Genomic DNA, 19,591 nt, shown 5'->3' on the forward strand with positions numbered 1-19,591 from the left:
AAAGAGACTTAAATTTAATAAGTTGTGCTCAAGTGGTACTTCATCTCGGAATTTCTCAGTAAAGAGAGAGTTATAATCGTACCGAACTGCTTATGTAACACTTGCGTAAGGATTAGTCCTGTTCGCAACAGAAAAGATAAGCGTTGTTAGTCCGCTCTTAAGCCTTGGTTTCCTAGAAGCGAATCGCCGATCTTCGACGTCGCTCATCGACGTAACGCTGAAATCAAAGTCAAGTGGATTCCGACGTGACCACTCAGAACGCCGAATTGGCTCGGGCGCGCATGAGCAGAAGAATCAAGTTTTCGCCTCGGCGAGGAACGACGCCGATCGCTTCTGGGAAACCAATGCTTTAGCCATCCAAAGTAAAAATTTTGTCCTACTTTTAGATTAGGGCAATGTTTTAAGTCCTTTTGGTTTTGACATCATTTTGATTTTGCCTCCTTCATTAAAGTTTTACATGTATCTCTCAAAAATTGATATAATATCTAACGATTTACATTTTTTTTCAACGGAAACTTCCTTTGAATTTATTTCAATACATAAATAAATGCAACATTTGGGCAGAGCTTCATTTCAAAGGAATTAATTTATTCTCAAAGGGGTGAAAACAGAAGCATAATTAATTCTATCTCTAGACTGAAAATGCTAAAAAAGTAACTACATAAAAGATTATTAAAATGAGGGAAATTGTGGACGGCTTCGTGGAAGAAAATATTTGCAAATTTTTAAAAAAGAACGGTAATTAATTCAAGGAGATTTGTTCAAATCGTTCCTTGCAATATTATGCTTATGTGTATTGTTTTGTAAAACTATTGGATTAAGGGGAAGGAAGTTCAATATATTTTTTTCAATATGAAATTTGGTTGAAGGTTACTTAGTAGTTTCCGTGGAATTTATAGTTCTAAACCTTTGCTTATTTTAATTAATTGCATTTGTCATTACTACTTAGTGTAAGTTTAAGTAGAAGACTTAAAAATTACAATGTGTTCCAATAGTGACTATACTGCCGCTATATGAGTTTCCTATCTGGATACAGCCAAAACCAAAACAGTAAAATTATGCAAAACATTGATGTTTATTAGTTTTTTTAAAACGTCATATATCTTTGTCAATAGTTCATCCAATTTCACATGTAAGGCGTTTTAAACGTTTTTCCACCGCTTTCGGCAAAAATGAATAGAATTTATTAATTATTCTTCTTTATCAAGCATTTCTTTAATGTTTAGTTCCTCACAAGTGAGATCGTGTGACTCAAATGGATGGAGCGTCGCACAGTGGTTCAAGGACGGAAAAAATAGCCATTTTAAGTTTTTAAGATAAAAAATATTTCGTGACGTAATTACTTAGGCCTTAGTTGTAGTAACTTACTCCATAAGAGTTTTTGAAAAAAAAAATCGTTTTTTATAAAAAAAAAAAGCGGAGATTCTTGAACAATTATGTTTTTATTTTCTTCGGACGTACGACTTATACTTCAGTTTTAATTCATTCGTTCAATAAGGAGGACTGAAACTTAATAAGAAACATTTCTGATTGGTTTTTCACATTTATAGGATGCTTATTACATCTTAGTTAAAAATTAAAAATTCATCAAAATTGAAAACTACCTGAATAAAAAAAAACATTGTTTTCTTTAAAATATAATGAAAAGTATTGTGGAATATACTTTTATCGGCGGCTTCCGGTGGGCTAAAATTTTCATATATCAATAGTTTAATCCTTCCTGTAAGTAAACAACAACATTTTAGCTGCGACCACCTGCGACTGCAGTCGTGGCAGATGTTTTTGTTTGATTTTCGCTATTTACGAATACCAATATAGTAAGTTAGAAAATAACTCGTAAAGATATGACGGGGGTAAATTGCTTTTTTATCAAAGATATTGGTGATCAAATTTGACATGCTCCAGAATAACGTATGTCACTGTTTCACTACTTTGCAGGAGAGCCTAAAAACGTTTGTTTACTGTTTCCGAAAGTTGGGGCTTTTGAAACATTTGTCAATAAATATAGAGGATATTTTTTAAACAGATTCACGTTGTTATGGCTTAATACGGCGCATTATTCTACATGCAATGCAGCAGTAAACCTGAAAATAACAATTTTCGAACCCGTTTGGCTTTAAAAAAGATACACATGAGGAAGAAATTTTTAAAACTCATACAGAATTCAATATAAAAAGTTAAATAACCATTCTGTTCATAAAAAAATGAAATTAGAAAATCATTAAACGTTTGAAATTTCTGATTTCTTTTTCGAAATCATTATAGTATAAAGCTGTTCTCAGTTTGTCAACATTGCCAGAAAATATTGTTCGAGGGTATCAATTGCAATAAATAAACCTTGCGTGTGGCATACGACTGATTTAATTTATATTTTTCACTAAAAACATAAATGAATTTGAACTACAGAGAAACCCCGATTTCACGTTTCTCAGAGGCCTGAATCAAACATAAAATGTGGGGAAAACGTCAATTCAAATCCAAAAACCTAAAATATGGGAAAACGTGAAATACGGGAAATGTAAAAGAAGCAAAAATCAGATAAGGAAACAAAAATAGTAATAAAGATTGCTACGATGACGCTTATAAAATGTAAAAATGCGATATTTTACGAAAAGAACATTTTTGTTCACACCGGTTTAGATCATTCTAACACATTAAGTAACAAATCCGGGCGTTTAGGTTGAAAATAGTCAGTAATAATGAGTCATTGAATCCAAAGTAAATACAGCATCTTCCAGGATTGGAACACTGCAAAGTTTTTTCCTGGTCTTTATGATAAAGAAAATAGTCTTTCACTATTATTAAGCTCTTAAATGCAATATTGAAAGAAGAGACAAGTTGTGTTTCCTCTTCTTCTTGTTCATCTTCAGTTCATGAGGTCAGCTACGGATGGAGCAGAAGCGTTTCCTGTTTTCATGGATTAACTTTCAACAGAGTGGATTATGCTTAAAAATGCACAGAGGGAAACACTTTTCTTAATTTCAAAACATTTTTTCTCTTTTTTTTAACTGCCGAGGGAAAACGTAAAATGCGGGAAATTCGTAAATAATAAATTTTCAACCGGGTTAAATTAATACTATTAGTGTATGGAAAAACTGACAGCTGATGATAATAATTGTAAAATATGGGGAAAACGTAGATTCGAGGAACGTAAAATCGGGGTCTCGCAGTGAATACGATCAGCAAGCATGAAGATAAATATTACCATGCAACAATTTTAACAACTTTCCAAAGCATTTTTTGAGAATATTCAAAGTTATTGAATTTTTTCCGCTTTTTTGTCGTTTTGAACCACTGTGCGTCGTGTTGGAAACATGAGCTTCGTGGAGTCGACCCCTTTGCTGGTTTTGTCGTTTTGAATGATTTTTTCCCTCGGGTTTATCTTGATCCATTTGTTCGAGAATATATAATCTAAAAAGCTTTGAATTTAAAACTTAGAAGGGATTATAGGGGAAACTGGGGAAGTTTGACCCACTTTTTACAAAGGTTTTTTTTAAGTTTATTTTAAAGTTTTTAAGAAACATTTCTAGTTGACTTTTTTCGAAAGGAAATATATCTGAGCAATTTTTCACACTGTTGCTTTTTATTTAAATTGATTTTTTTTTATTGGCGATTTTTCAAGAGTGTATAAACTGGGTCAAACCTCCCCACATGAGGGAGGTTCGACCCACCATAAGGGAGGTTTGACCAACAGAGGTTAAAATTTATAAAACTATACTGAACGTTAATATTTCTGATTTACTACTATTATATGATACAAACAACAATTATATCAAAAAAAAACATAAATTTATTTAATGACATGCGAATACTTCTACTCACTGCTTGAATACAAGTGTAATTTTCGTTTTGCTGTTTGCTTTTTAAACGTATTTTTAGACATTTTCTTATTCTTTTTTAAGTTTTGCATTTTTTCTATCTCTACTTTGACAGGGGCGTCAGTCAAACTTCTAGATGTGATACATTTTCTACCCCCTTTGACTTTTTCAGGTCCTGCTTTGGCAAATAGGCGTAGCTGTTCATGTGTTACGAGTTGTGCATTGGCTTAATAAGGGCATATATGGGTTGGATATCTTAATAAGTATATTAAGCAATATTATAAGTTTAAAAGCAAATTTCAGCTGTGTTTAGTTTGATCAGAATTATTCACAAACAGGAAGTGTTTCAAATAACTAAAATCTATACTATGTGAAGTGACTTTAATTACAAGTTAATAACAACATTTATTTCATTTTAATTAAACAAAATCTTACTTGAAACAAATAAAGTAAAGTACATTATTTTAAAAATGTTGCACCACCAAAAGAAACTAAACGATGGAGGTTTGACCTGTGTCAAACCTCCCGTAACTGACGTGGGTCAAACCTCCCTTAGAAGTCATTTTAGAAAATATAGTAAAAACATATTAAAATAAATCTTGAATTTTGAAAGTAAATATACAGGCTTTTAGCACATTAATCAGAGTATATAACTAATGCAACGTACTTCTGTTAAAGTAAATGGCAAATCGCACAGAGGAGATGAGCTTGCAAGGAAAATTTTTACTTTTTTGCATGAAAAAGATATCACACGAGATTTCTTCTTAATTGCATTTCAAATTGGCTAAAAAATAGAAACAGCTTTTGATTTGACTTAAGATCATTCTGCCCTCCGGTGCTTATCAGTTAAAAATGGGTTTAGATATGAAAACGATGGGTCGGGTCAAACCTCTCGTTTGGTCAAACCTTTCCATTCTTCCCTACTTAAAAGAGGTATTAAATCCATTTTGATCATTTCTGCATTTCTGTGTAGGTGAGATGCTTCACTTTTCCAACTAAACCGTAATTTGGTGTAAAGGACGACTTCCACAGTACACACATGCTTATTTTTTAAACTATTTAATCATGTACATTACATAAATAGGGTCAATATGTATAGTGTTGTACCAAAACTTCTTTCATGTTAAACCAGACTTTGAAACAATGCAAATCAAACAACGTATACCGTGGTACATCGAAACCAAGGCTTAAGGTGCAAATAATCGCTGAAATTTCGGTTCATTAAGAAATAAAAACGAATAAAACACATAACGGCCCACTAAGCCCAAATAAAATTGGCCATGAACGATACAACTTTTTTTTTTTACATACCTCAAATTAAACATGTTATGCACAAAAAGAAAACTTTCTTTATTAAGAACGAAACGCATATTATCAGAAAGAAAATCTGAGATTTTCTGAAGAAATAAAGTTTGTCTAAGCAACAACAGTGAAACAAAACATTTAAAGACTAAATTGAATAATTCTATTTATTTTGTTACGTATTTTGTTTCGGCTACATTTTTACTTCCTTTTACAAAAAAAGAAGTACTGCATTCGCGAAAACATTTTCACTCAAAAATCGACATTAATTTCCATTTTACTCACCCGCGAAGGATTATTGTTTTTTTTTTTTTTTCGACTCGACCAGACGTGGATATATATGCCTAGGAACGTACAGACTCCCGAAATACCCATTTTGACGATCCCCGAGTTAATTACAACGAATTTTCTCGTGACGTCTGTATGTACGTATGTATGCGCGGATGTGCGTATAAATGTCGCATAACTCATGAACGGTAAGTCCTAGAAAGTTGAAATTTGGTGCGTGGACTCCTAGTGGGGTCTAGCTGTGCACCTCCGCTTTTGGTTGCATTCGGATGTTTCTAAAGGGGTCTTTTGCCCCTTTTTGGGGGAAATTATTGTTAATTTCGATGTAAACTCAAGTGGTGTTATAATTTGGCGGACACTTGGCGATATGTCGCCATTTTGGTCGATAAGTTTTGTCACCAACTTGGCGACAAATTTAACATTTTTTTTTTTTTTTAATTTGTTTGAATTTGGCCGCTGTTGGTGATATTTAGAGAGTAAACTATTGAATCACATTAAAATTGCCAGTGATGGGGAAAGTAAATTAAATTTTAGTAAAAGGAAGTCATGATGCACACATCAGCTCGTTTTATTTATCATTTGCAAAATTTAGCTTATGTTTTATTCTAATATTATTTGCTTACAATGTATTGGAAACAAAATAATTTATCTTTTTGCTTTTAGAACACTCATGAGAAAAGTAAAATTTTTGAAAGGTTAAAAGTCAGTGTTATACGGACAAGCCAAACTTTTGAGTCCCGAGCCGAAGACATACACAATTTCTCGGATGAGATTCTTGAAAACAAAGAAAAAATTCTTTTCGAGTTTCTATTATCTATTTTTAACAGTGTATAAAACAAAAATAAATTCAATCTTTTAAAGTTTGTTTTTAATCAAAGCCGTGTAGTATTAAATTCAAGTTTTGTACCGTGTAATATGTAATCCGTGTTATAACAGTCGCAAGTTTCGTTTTGTGTGATATTGAAACCGTCTTGTAGAAGTACCGTCTTATACGAGGTACGCTTGTACAAGAGAATTAAGTTATTGACTAATTTTAATGCAGATTAAAAATGAGAATGGATTTGCAAAATGTACTTTAAAGACACTTGATAACAATAGATGTAAACCCAAACTTACTTTGTGTTTGTTTTTATGTGCTAAATAACGTAGGTGAAAAATAGTAAAATAAGTGTTTCTCATAAAAATTTTAAATGATGGGGTGGGGGGGGGGATGGTTCATTACCATATACCTTTTCAGGAAAAAACGGAGGATAAAATGTAGTGAATGTGGAGTCGGATTAAATTAACTCCAATTTTTCAGAACTTTATTTCCTTTACCCCTTTCCACTTATTTGAATAAAGAAGTTCAATATAAAACTTATATTAATAAATCCTCTCTCGTAAAATGTACGATAAAACTGCTATGGAAAAATGGTTCAGGTTCAATATAGTTTCACAAAATTGTGGAGAAAAGGAAGGATATCTACGAGTTCTGGAAATTCGCTGGAACTTTAAAGGTTTAAAACTATACATAAAAATATTTTTCGCTTGTGGTAAAGAACTTTATATATGCGGTAAAATTTTCAGGCATATTGAAATGAAACTATCGAATTAAAATTGGGAATGTAAAATAAATTTTGAAGAAAAACTGAGAGGAAAAAATAAACCTTAGTAGTTTAGAATCTTTATAGAAAAGAAATATATCATACAAATTATTCCTAGGTGGAATTTGAAATGTACTTTTAATATTTGTTGGAAAGGCTCAAGAAATTGCTTTTTTTAATGTATAGAATATCCTTTGCAAAATGAAATCGTGATATATAAGGTTGAAAAAGTAGAGGCATTCTTAAAATTTCCGAAGTTCAGAAAAAAACCAAAAAAAAAAAAAATTCTTTTTTTATTTTTTTTTTTTTTGTAAAAGTTTACCATTTTTTAAGAGTTTTCTGGTAGTAGCATTCCATTTACTTTGTTAGCTTTTGTTATCTTCCCTGCTAACTCGTTTGCTTTCTCTTAAATAGCCACCCAGGTTTTTCAGTTATGAGCAAAGTTCAATAATCCTGCGTGAAAGCTCCTAATGCGAGGTAAAGTTATTGACCATTTGCTAAGAGTTTCTATTTTAAGAAGCAATTAGCTGATTTCTCCATTATTTTCAATTCAACAATCTATAAAGTTGTTTAATAAAGAAACCTTCGTACTGTAACTACACATTTTAATATACACAAGCGGTACCCGCACGGCTTTGCCCGTAGTAGAAAATTAAAAGGTCATTTGATTCGCCTGTATACTTACAAATAATGGATGATGAATTTTTCGCAAATATGTTATGCTAATTTGCTCGTCCCTGTTATGGTAATTTGCTCGTCCATGTTATGGTAATCCGCTCGGTATTGCTGCAGAGGAATTTAATCTACCAATTTTGGCTTAAAATTGGAATAGAAAAAGAACAAAATCGAATTTTTGAAAAATCGCTTCGAGTTGCTCACCCTAATGCTACGAAATAATGTTGTGCCAAGTTTCCTGAAAATCGGTCGAGCGATCCGGACGCTATGAATGTAAAGACATCGAGACAGACAGACTTTCTGTTTTATTATTAGTTAAGATAAGGATTCTAAATTTAGATTATTCTCTTAAGGAACTTGTTTTTGACATTTTGAAAAAGCTACATTATTCAGCCGAAAAGATAATTTCCCAATAAATAAAGGACGTAAGACGGACTTAACTCAACTGATCAGAGATGCAAGAACGGAGAAATTTTGGAATACCCCCCCCCCCCCCTCTGAACTCTTAATTTCAACACGCAGTTTTATTACAAATAACATGTTTATATTGTTCAGTCTATTTACAAGCGGAACATTTTTACTCATATATTTTTACTTTATTCCCAGATTTCAAACTTTGACTTTAAATTTTTATATATTTGAATAGAGAACCATTGTATATTGTGTCAAAAAAACATTGTTTCGAAAAAAAATGTGTGTACATAGTTTTTTTTTAATTCGCATTTTTGATACATTTTGACTTTTTCCATTGAATTTTTACAAATGAAAAACCAAAGTTTCAAATTCCAGTAACAAAGTACAAATATATGCGTAAAAATTGTCCCATCCGCAAATGCACAGAGTAATATACTGCCGAATGCAGGTAAAGGGCAGTAACTGCAATTTTTTTTTTTTTTTTTTTCATCTATTGTACGTTATCTTTATTGTACAAGCTCACTTATTTGGTTTCCACTGAAAAAAAAGGGGCGAAAAAAAACGTCTAATTCCAGCATTTCCCTATAGTTAGCATTGAATGCAAAATGCGTTTCTACAAATGTCTCAAAAATTCATTTTTGCAGATACTGCCGTTTACCTGCACACAGCAGTATACATGTAAAGACTTAAGATCAACCCCTCCACTTCGGAAGATAAACTGTAGCTGTTTTGAGCTCGTTCTGAAAAAACTAGTCGCCAAAGTATTTTTAGTAGCGCAGGATTTGTCGGGCGTTGTATTTCTTTGTGTGTGTAAAATAAAAAGGCGGACAGAGAAATAAAATATGTCTTAAGTTTCGTAACAATCGCATGCTTAAATAAAAACTGACATAACTCCAAAGCAGAAAATACTTTTTTAAAAATAACTAAATCGTTTCATGAAAGCAAATTTTACTACTATTATAAATTATTAATAACAATAAAACAGTCCTAATAAGCCTCTAAGGGAAATATTTTTATAAAAACTTTTTCTAACATAAATTTGCAATTAAGTTTTCAACATCTTTAAATAATGAAATAAAATAAAACCTCTTTGCGGAAGACAAAGAAGTTGTACCTGCGGTTTGGGAATTATGCCTCTCCTAGAGTTATTTTATTCAATTAAACAACACTTCCGTTTCCCAAATAGAAAAATAATTGCAGAATCAAAGAAAAAGAGCAATCTCTTCGTCTTCGCATAAAAATAAGATTAATAAAAAATATCTTCAGCTGTTGTTTCACAGTGATGCTATTTATTCAACTCTGGGAAGTTGTTTTTTGTTTTATGAAGTTGAGTATTTGTTTCTAAGGAATGTATTTATTCTCCTTAATATACAATCAGGCCATGTATTTCTTTTAACAATGTAAAAACATAGTATTGTCTAATAATGTTGTCCTTTCTGTGCATAAGAAATTTTACAAATTGTTTGTTGTTTATGCAAAATTTAAAGATATTTTGGGTGAGCTTCGGGTGCTTTGTTCATTTAATTCAAACGAAATTGGGAGAATATTTTAATTTTTTTATTTTGACTTTTTTTCTTCAACTTACTTGCTTTTAACTACGTTATGTATTAAGAATTTAAAAAATATGTTTATGCTTGAAAAGCAAAATAAGGTTTCTAACGTTTTATTGCACAAAATTTGCAGATTAGCGCAGACACGTGTTCCGGGGTTTCAAGGAATCACTTTTTCATCGAAATGAAGTGGGAGCTTTATGATGAAAAGTCATGCGAGAAAAGCTCCTTTTTTGAGTTTGAGTTCGAATTCCCAAAAGCCAAAAAATATCGTTTTAATGACTTATTTTCTGCAGCAGAGCTCTGATTTAATTTACCATTTATGTAATATAAACTCAATGCAGGAACTTGAGTTACAGTTTTGTTGCTGTTAAATCAAGAAAAAAGACATTATTTTTGACATGAAAAACTGCAGCATAGCTTTTTAAAAATTAACAAAATAGAGGCATCGATATAGATTTTTTGGCTGCTTTATAACACATTGTTTAGTGCAGAGCATCCTAAGAAGGAGGCTCATTAGTTCAATTCATGAGAGTTCAGCTCAAAATACTATGGGCGCAGCATCAATCCTCCCGTAGGGCAGAAAATGTAGTTTTTGATTAACTAAAACTTAAATAATATTTGAATAGCTAGCTCTTCCTCAACTGAGCTCTGGTTCAACTTTCCACGAATATACATAATCTTAACTCATTGAGGTCAGAATTCAAAACCACGGATGTATATTTGCAATGAAACCAGGAAAAAAAAGTTTATTTTAACACTCCTGATACCCGCACGGCTTTGCCCGAAGGTGAAAATTAAAAGGTCATTCGGTTCGCCTGTATATTTACAAATAATGGATCACGAAGTTCTCGCCCATTGGCTATGTTCATTCGCTCTCCCATTCCACGTCATGATAATTTCGTAATTCACTCGTCCATCTTATGATAATTTTGCTCCGGAAAATGTTCTTAAAATTGAAATAGAAAAGAACAAAATCTAATTTTCAAAAAATCGCTTCGAGGTGCCCACCCCCCATGCTACTAACTAACTTTGTGCCCAATTTCATGAAAATCGGCCGAACGGTCTAGGCGCTATGCGCGTCACAGAGATCCAGACATCCAGATATCTTACAAACATCCTCCAGATAGAGAGATTTTGAGCTTTATTATTAGTAAAGATGACAAATCGCAGCTATTATTTTTCAAAGGTGATTTTTTTAAGTGTACCCATAGCTACTTTAATGCTCAATTTTAACTTCAAAAGTAGGACATAATTTAAAAGATTTTTACACCGCTATCAGCGGAAAATAAATAAACAAGTTACATTTTGCTGTTATGACCCCCCCCCCCCCTCCATCCTCCTTCTAAAAAAACAGGCCTATGAATTTCCTCCGTCGACAACGAATATTTCGCAAGTGTCAGCTAATCATTCATAATGTTCTACTACTTCCATGAGAAGCTTACAGATACAAGAAGTTTTTAAAGATTCTCATTATTTTATTATTTTACCAGTTTTATATTACTTAATACAAGCTAGATGTCAAGCTGTGACTTTTATGAAAGTTTACGAATAATTTAGCCAATATTAGTACGAAAAATTTGACCAATATTGTTTTTTATCTTAGATGTCCGCTGCTGTCGCAAAGTTTTATTATTCTTTCTTACTTAAATTCCAAGGTTAAGTTATAAAACATGGTGGTTTTATCAGCTTTTTACTTCCTTTTGCAAAAAAAAGAAGTATTGTATTCGCAAAAAAAAATTCACTCAAAAATTGGCCTTAATTTCCATTTTGCTCACCCCCAAATAAATGTTGAGGTTTTTTTTTTCCGACCCTACCACATGTACATATATACCTAAGAACGTATAGACGCCTGAAATATCCATTTTAAAGTTTCCCAAGTTAATTACAACTTGTTTTCTCGTGACGTCTGTATGTACGTATGTGTGTATATATGTCGCATAACTCAAGAACGGTATACCCTAGAAAGTTGAAATTTGGTACGTAGACTCCTAGCGGGTCTAGTTGTGCACCTCTTTATTTATGTTGCATTCGGGTGTTTCTAAAAGGGTCTTTTGCACCTTTTTGGGGGGAATTCATTGTTAATTTCGATGCAAACTCAAGTGGTGTTATAATTTGGTGGACACTTGGCAACATATCGCCAGTTTTTTGGTCGCCAAGTTTTGTCGCCAACTTGGCGACACACTTGGCGATTTAATTTTTTTTTTAAATCTGGTTTCACTGTGGCCATTATTGGTGATATTTAGAGAGTTAGAGAGAAAATCACATTAAAATTGCAATAATAGAGAAATAACATTAAATTGGTGTAAAAGGAAGTCATGTGATGCACACATCAGCTCGTAATTAACCGGTTCGCTACTTTTTAAAGACTTATGTGTTACGATCAATTGGCTGTAATTTTGTGTTAAATGTTCAACTAAAATTACATATTGCATTATAGTGTATGTATTTTGAGATAATTTACGCAAAATCCCCCCTAGTATTCGCCATTGTCGAAACATTTCCATAAATCAAATGCACTATCCATTTCATAGAGAAAAAGGAAAACACTGTCAGTTAAATGGTACACGGTCATTTTGCACAGAAATGTAGCGTTTCTGCAAAAGAGAAGCAAACATTTGCTTTGATGGAATACATCGCTGATCTTGTTCTTGAAGCATAACTAATGCGCGGATAAAAATATCGAACCTCATCATTTACAGAACTTTTTTGCCTGAACAGGGAAGGTTAAGTGTGAAATGTGATTTAGTGCGATTCTCGAAAAAAATGTCCCGTGCGTAACGCTAAGTTTTTTATTTTATTCCAGTAACTATTAATGAAATGTGGGATTAACTTATGATTTAATAGTATATTAAGCATTACTATGCTGTATATACAAAAAATACTGCTATACAAAAAATATTGCTGTTTCGGAATACTGCTTTTATAGTATATTAAAGCATGTATTATTCCCAAACATGTTATCAACAACAGGCAGCGATCTCAGGTTCGGTCGACAATGTCTGTATTGCATAACTCGCTGTTTAAAACATCAACGCAAAAGATTAAAAACAAATAAATTATTGTATGAAGCTTTAGATCAATAGTTAATCTGAAGTCTTGTAACCATTGACAAAACAAATAAAACCCGATGTTAAACTTGCGTAAGTAAAGAAATTTTAAGTCGTTCACATGTATCAAAAATTAAAGGTATTTTTAAATTTAAATATTTTTTTTAATTCAACGGTGATAAAGCATATTATTTAACGGCAGCATTGCTAAGAGGTAATTGATGCAGAACAAGTTGTATTTTGGTAGGAAGATACGAACTGCAGGAGCTTTAACAGCACTCTCTAAAGCACTTCAAAATAGCTCTTGCGACCATACTTGGCAACTCCCAATCAACTTTTAACAACACGAAAACACAAAAGTGGCATTTAAACTTAAAAAAAAAAGAGAAAAGTAATTCAATGTGTTGAATATAAGTTTATATTCGAGATATTTGGTTATCCACTAATTATAACATTTCTAGTAAAAGAGTAATTTATATTTATACAGCCAGCATGCCCTCAGTACGGGCATCTTAAATGTACCAGTAAGGACATTTTTATACAACAGCAATCAAGGTGTTCATTTTAATGAAAGCTCCATCTGCTGTACCTCTTCTCTGAAGTGTTTGAATATTTGTCCATATGAAATCATACGAGCAAATTAAATGGTGGCCTGATCGGCAAGGCATCGAACTCATCCCAGGCTCGATGCCAGCCAGTTAAAGATTCTCTGTGTTCGTTAATGGTGACTGGGGTAAGTTAAATGTGTCGTGATCACAAAATCCTTCAAGTGTATCAGTGACCCTGAGTGTGTAGTACCAGGGATTGCTTGGCTTCTGGTCTGAATTTTTTAAAAAAAGGGGGGGGGGTATTTTCAGGGCTCCATTTAACTGCTGAAACCGCAAAGAGTGGTAGGTACAGTGGACACACTCCATGTGATATGATATGATGTAAGCAAATTAAATACAGTACTAATTAAATTGACTTCAGTACTTCTAAAAAAATCAGTGCAGATCTTATAAAATATTACTTAAATTTAAAGTGGTTGGTTTCGGTTAATTAAATTACCTAATAAATATCACTGCAGGTTTACGTATACTGGATGTCAAGTTTTTTTACAAACTAATGTACATGGTGGTTATAAAGTAACGTGAGATGTTTAGAGCCCTCTAGCGAGTGGAGTATTGAATGAAACATTGCCAAATTTCATAGGCGTATACAATAGAACATGGGATTTTGATTTTTGAGACATAAAAAAAAATTATAGTATGAAGAATCACCACCAGAGGAGAACTTGGCGTTAAAAAGTTGTATTACTGTGAATATTGAAGGATTAATTGCGAACTGATAAAATATGCGTTAATTTTTTTCACAAAATATGTTTTTCACGTACAAATGAGGTTCAATATGACCAGCATCAAAGTTTTACATGTACTGTATACAATGCACAATATTTCTCACACATCCTGGGGGGGGGGGATAAAAATCTCCTACCTGTAAAGTAATTCGGGTTTTCAAAGTTGAGACATCGGGAACATGTCATAGACACACCACACTGTAAAGAAATTCCCATGGTTAAAAATCACAAGGTGAAAGATTGAGCGACCACGGTGGCCACACCATAGGAAATGTATGACTAATAAAACTGCTATCAAAGAATTGTTGCTGCTATACACTCAGTATCTACAGCCCAAAGTGGAGTGGTGCACCATCCTACATGAATATTATCCAAAAAAGAAATCTTTGCTGCCGGGCCGAAATTTCTTCGTGGCGACTTTTGGTATTATTCTTCTCTTGTTACAGATTGAAATTCCTTGTTATTTTTATTGAACCTCATTTGTAAGGAAACAAGGTACAAATATTTGAAGGAAAAAACTTGATGTGTGCTGCTTTTTTTTGGCATTTAATTCTTTAGTATTCGCAAGTAATACACAATTGCAGCGCCAAAATACCCCCTGGTGGGGACTTCTGGTACTATTTTTTTAATTATTGTAGAAATCGGAATCTCGGTGTGCTATGTACGCCCGTGAAATTTGTCAGTTTTTCGTCCAAAACTTCACTTGCTAGAGGGCTCTGAACACCTCACGTTATTTTACAACCACTCTGCAGAAACAAAATAATGTTTTAATGAACAATTGATCGAATGCATCTCTTTTACTTTTAAAAATGTAGCAGATCATCATCGAAATAGCGCCAGAGTCATAATGATAAATTAGTAATTACAAATCAAGCACTTCTGACTTCATAGCTAACATCTGCAGGAGAAATGGAGGCAGATAAAATGGCGATTAATAAATTTTCATTGTTCAGATAAGAGAGAATTCAAACCATCTTTTCGCGGTAATGGCGGCGTTTCGGGGAATCCTCGTGTGATCATTTGTTTTGTATCTCTTAGCATCACCTTTTAAAATATCACCGATGACCAATTTCCTGAAATTTGCAGTAGATAACTGCTCTTATCTGTAACGATTTTCTCTCAAAATAGGGATCACGCGATGCATTGTGTGGATAGATTAAATCATTCTATTGGAGGTTGGGATCGTGAAACCTCAGCCAGATACAATTAATTCTAATAATTAATTAATACCCGTTCCTGTCATCTGCTACTCGTGCTATATATTTAAATTAATTTCCTGTTGATAAAACAGAGAAAGTAGTAAGTGATTTTCTGTTACAATGAACTTTAAGGGCCCGCAAATTTTGTTCGTCCTAACGGGAATTTTGCTGTAACGGAATTTAAGCATCATAATGAATGTTAAACCGGACTCAAAACCTTTCTTCGTTAAAACAGTAATTTTGTTGTATTGGAGCTTATTATGAAGGGATTCACTGAATTTGAAATTGAAGTTAAATAAGTTAAATAGAGCATCAAAACATACTCTAAGCTCTATGTTGCACAACGGCTGGTATAGGTTAGTAAATGAAGATGTTAAGTTAGAAAAAACTGCACAAACCTAAAATAATCAACTCTAATTACGCTGTGAAAAATTCAGGGAACTTTTCAGGTAAATATAACTGCAAAATGGAGTGTCTGCAGTTCAAAATTTTTGCACCCTAAATTGTACCGGAAGAAATAAGCGATTACAGCACCAATTAATACACCACGTGACTTTTAGGACGATTCATACATGTGTCTAATGCCTGGTCCCATTTGGTATCGAGAATAGCGAAGTTTTCTCTTTTTACTCAGCGCAACGTTCTCGTTTTTTTACCCTAAAATTTTACAGTAAAATAGGATTTCACGGTAAAAAGTGCTGGGAACATGGATTTCAGTACTTTTACCGTAAATTTTCAATATAATGTTTAACGGCGCATGTAATACAGAAGAGTGCAAACAACGCACAGAGGAGTATTTGTACCAAAAACCTGGTCAAAAGTCGAAAAGTTGGAGTTAAATGGAAAGTAAGTTTAATCTTACTCAAGTATCGGTTTTCGCACACCTGAATAGTTGCTACATCGTATTCCTTCTTCTAAAGTTCCTCAACCTACAATAAGGGTGATACCAGCCCTCCAAACTCAGTCGTATGTGTTGTTGAATCTGCACTACTGTGTTCTTGGAAACTGCATTTGTTCTACTCATGCTATCCGCTGTATCAGTCGCTTTTCTTGGAATTAAAGAATAACACTTTTACAGATGGAAACCGGAGTTGTGTACTTTACTAAGAAATGCCTTTTATATGCCTTTTAGTTCAGGAAAAATATTTTTTGTGTTGTTTTAAACAACGATAAATAAGTCATTTTATTTTCGGCAAAGATTTCGAATCGAAAGTTTTTTGTTTGTGTTTCGGGGGCCTTCGGGTTTTTTGGTTCAACCACCAAAAAAAGTTTAGTGTTTCCTTAAAATAGCTGTGAAAGAAAATTTACCCCCTTTTTACCCATCGTGCTTTAAGCAGGTTTAAACTTACTCGAGTAAGTTTTTTAAATTTTCTAGTGGTTTTAAACAAGTTCTCGTTTTTTCTCAGAATCTTCAAGAGAAAGTTAAAATAAATGACTAAATAGTCATTAATCGCCTTAATACAAAAATTTTCACCCAAAAAATGGATGAGGAAATTATATTTTTTTAGAAACACCTCTCAAAAACTACCAAATATCCTGAGAGCGAGTTTAATCGATTAAATCAATCATTTTAGGTCAAACTTCAAACAAAAATTGACTGCTGCTAATTATGTGGAGGAACGAGTGTTACAAAAGGATTATCAGTTGTTTAATACTTAGCATAAATTTGATTTTTGAAAACAGAACCACTAAGGATCAATTAAAGAATTTATCAAGTGAGAGAAGCATGCAGGGGATTTGAGGGAGCACGTAGCTGTGGAAGAATTAATCTATGCAGTACTCAAATGAGTTAACGTGTATAAGGCAATGCCGGTGCCATCTAAAACAATTAATGATATAACTTTAAAACCAACGAGAACCATAAAACTCTGGAAAACTAATCCAAAAAAATAAATAATTAAATAAAAAACATGCATTATTAGGCCTTGGATTTCTTTGAGTTATTTATGTCTGGGCATTTAGCGAATATCCAAATGTAGGTTTGGGAACCGTGGCCCCCGCGTTCATTAATAGTCCTTTAATCGAGATTATGTTGCAGGCCCCCTTTCAAGTTTGTCAAGCTTTAAAATATACACATTAAGTAGGCTTTAATCTGTTTTCATTACTGGCTCTATGCAGTATGCGAGTGCCTATTTGCAGGGACCTAGCCTCTAGACTCCCCCATAAAGGGATCATGTTCGGAACCCCGATGACGGAAATACGTCTAGAAGATTCTTCGCTGACCCTGTAGCAGCTACCCAAATTAGAGCAATCGATAAAAATTTCAATACATAGGTTCAAAGTGATAATAGAAAGACAGTCTAGTGGTCAGATCATTGATGCAGAGAACATTGCAATTCATGTCTGCAAGAGTTTTAACGTTTTTGCAGCTGTACGTGGCTGGTATCCAATGGCATTTACTGTACACAAAATTTTAATACGTAGCACTGTTGTCATTTCACAATTAATTCTGGCAATTTTAAAGGTGTCAGAAGAAGCAGCTGAAGCTCGAAATAAAGATTTTAGGCATTTTAGATAAAACTCTTCTCGCAAATGTTCACGCATCATGTGCAGCAGCGATGTACTAAAAAGGTTTCTTAACTATCTTTCGACCCATAATGGGGTTGTTTTCAAAATTTTAAAAGCATCTTTTTCTGAAAGAGCATGCTTAAAAACAAAAGATCTGATCATTTTTTAAATAATTTGTTTAAGTTTAATATTTTTTTTAATTACTTAAATCGGTGCGCTTTCATTGTTTACGCTTCTGCCGATGACATCAAAAATGATGAAATGCCATTCAGTGTTGCCATTCACAGAACAAAATTTTTCATTCGCATCTTTACTCACGTGTATTGGCAACGATATGGTTGATAACACGCGTAGAGCGCAATATTAAATTCGCTTCTTGATTATCATAACGTGGAAAAGTGGTAAAAGATGCGCTAAAGTGTACCATTTGTGACGTCATTAAGATCACGCCTTGTTTGAAAAATCGGACATTTTAAAAAATTAATTTAAAATTACCTGTTGAGAAAATGAAAGTATTTTCTGGTTCATGTTATATTTTTGCTTATTCTATCAATTTCGGTGACTAAAAGTAGTACTTCTGACTGAAGGAAAGCAGCAACAGACTTTAGTCATGAATTAAAACTGCAAACTGTTTTTCTGAAATCATGAGTCTTCTCATTGATAAACGGTGCATGTGAATTGAGAACAGCGATGAAAAATACAATGGAAGTGACGAATCAGGTTTTGATGACTAATTTTGTATTAAACAAATATCTTTGCTTTTATTTCTTAAAAATAATCATTGAATAACACCTTGTATTGTTTCTATGTGAGTTTTCCACAGAAAAAGAGCATAAAACAACTTTGGCTAGGTTTTCGGATGAAATACTCCACTGTGCAACGTGCTGCTTAAAAGTTTAAGCGCTCAACACAAACTTTAATTCCGAAACTGTAGCAATGCTTAAACTATGATAAAGTTTCAAAATCTATGTGATAAGGTAGATAATTGATTGTAATTTTTTTTAACTTCCTTTTAGAAAAAAGGAAGTATTCGCGAAAACATTTTCACTCAAAATTCGGTCTTAATTTCCATTTTGCTTACCCCCGAATTAATGTTGAGTTTTTTCTTCAACCCGACCACCCGCGGATAAGTGCCTATAAACGTACAAACACCCGAAATATCCATTTTGACGTTCTCCGAGTTAATTACAACGACTTTTCTCGTGACGTCCGTATGTACGTATGTATGTATGTGCGGATATGCGTAAGTATGTCGCATAACTCAAGAAGGGTATGTCCTAGAAAGTTGAAATTTGGTGCATAGACTCCTAGTGGGGTCTAGTTGTACGCCTCCTTTTTTGGTTGCATTCGGGTGTTTCTAAAGGGGTCTTTTGCCCCTTTTTGGGGGGAAATTATTGTTAATTTCGATGTATACTCAAGTGGTGTTACAATTTGGCGGACACTTGGCGATGTATCGCCAGTCCTTTTTCGCCAAGTTTTGTCGCCAACTTGGGGACAAATTTGGCATTTTTTTTTTTAACTGGTTTCAGTTTGGCCATTGTTGGTGACATTTAGAGAGTAAACTATTGAATCACATTAAAATTGCCAATAATGGGAAAATGACGTTAAAATTGGACTAAAAGGAAGTCACGTGATGCACACATCAGCTCGTTTCTATTTTGCTAACTTTGCGCAAACACGAGAAACAATAAGTTAAGTGCGCTAAATAAGGCCACATAGACCAAAATCACCAATCCCCCATTTATTCTATAGGATAGCAAAAATTAGCTAAATCATGATTTTATCGTCATCACAAAGCCTAACTTATTATGTAGCGTTATCAACAATTCATTTGTTATCAACGGGCAAAAGTGTAGCAACCGTTATTA

This window comes from Uloborus diversus, chromosome 4 (assembly GCF_026930045.1).
Source record: "Uloborus diversus isolate 005 chromosome 4, Udiv.v.3.1, whole genome shotgun sequence".
NCBI classification, from domain to species: Eukaryota; Metazoa; Arthropoda; class Arachnida; order Araneae; family Uloboridae; genus Uloborus; species Uloborus diversus.